We start from the raw sequence: 1,254 nt of genomic DNA, 5'->3' as shown, positions 1-1,254 counted from the left end.
CTTGATTTGTATGTTGTTTTTTCCTGTTATTCGGGTTTTTAAAAAAAACCTAGAAGTGTTGCCAGAGTGGAAGACTGATACTCCCCGCTGCACAATATATGGGGTATAATTATTTATAGTGATATATAATTATATAGTAAAAAATCAATGGTTCCTTGTGAAGGTATATTATACCTTCACAAGGAACCATTGATTTTTTACTACATATCATCTAAAAATTTCAAATTAAATTATTTCATAAAAAATCATTTATTTAAAACTACTGTATGTCATTTAAATCTTTATGTAAACCAGTTTGTATTTAACATGTTGCTTATTTAGGTGGTGTGCTCCTACTTAAATTTGCAAAACATTTCCTTGTATTATCTTTTTTATAGCCAATCTTATCAATCTGATTAATTTTTCATTGTCATTCCATTTAAAAAAAAAATAAATATAGACTCAAAAGATTCATTAGGTCAATTTTCAGTAGGAGAACATACTGAATTTATCATTTATTTTTAATAGATAATTTTTATGCTGCATGTTGTAAAAAATCATTTTTAAATCGAAAGGTAATAAAAATACATCACATAGGTAGCCTAATTGAAATAATATCATAAAAGAAATTTTTAAACATTTTTACTTTCATACATGGTTCACATACATATATATACCATGTAGGACATAAAAATCACAATGACATAATATCTCTAGCCTAAAAACGATCTTACATTCTTACATGTAACCGGTTTGATTAGAATTGAACATAAAATACTATACTGCATGTGCGTTTAAGTACTTATATAAAAAATATTCTTTCTGTTCTCTGGCCATCACCTCATTGGTGTATAATTTATAAAAGGGAAGGATCCGGAATTCATTTTTGAACAGAATATTGTTGACATCATATATCACAGCAATGCTGAATAAACAATTATTCTGTCTGAAGATGCCTATGAAGGCAGAAAGGCCTTGCTACAAAGTCTTAAGTTTTTAGCCCACCATCATCAGATGGTGGGCTATTCAAATCGCTTTTTATCCGTGGTCCGTGGTCCGTCCTTCCGTCCGTCCGTCCTTCCATCCGTTAACATTTCTTGTTACCGCTATTTCTCGGAAAGGGCTGAAGGGATCTTTCTCAAATTTGGATTTTGATAGTTAAAGTTTGTTACCGCTATTTCTCAGAAAGTACTGAAGGGATCTCTTTTCACATGTAGGTTCCCCTAGGGCCCTAGTTGTGCATATTGCATTTTGGGACCGATCGGTCAACAAGAT

This window comes from Argopecten irradians, chromosome 1, assembly GCF_041381155.1.
Source record: "Argopecten irradians isolate NY chromosome 1, Ai_NY, whole genome shotgun sequence".
Taxonomy (NCBI): Eukaryota; Metazoa; Mollusca; class Bivalvia; order Pectinida; family Pectinidae; genus Argopecten; species Argopecten irradians.
Note: the sequence above shows the minus strand (reverse complement) of the source record.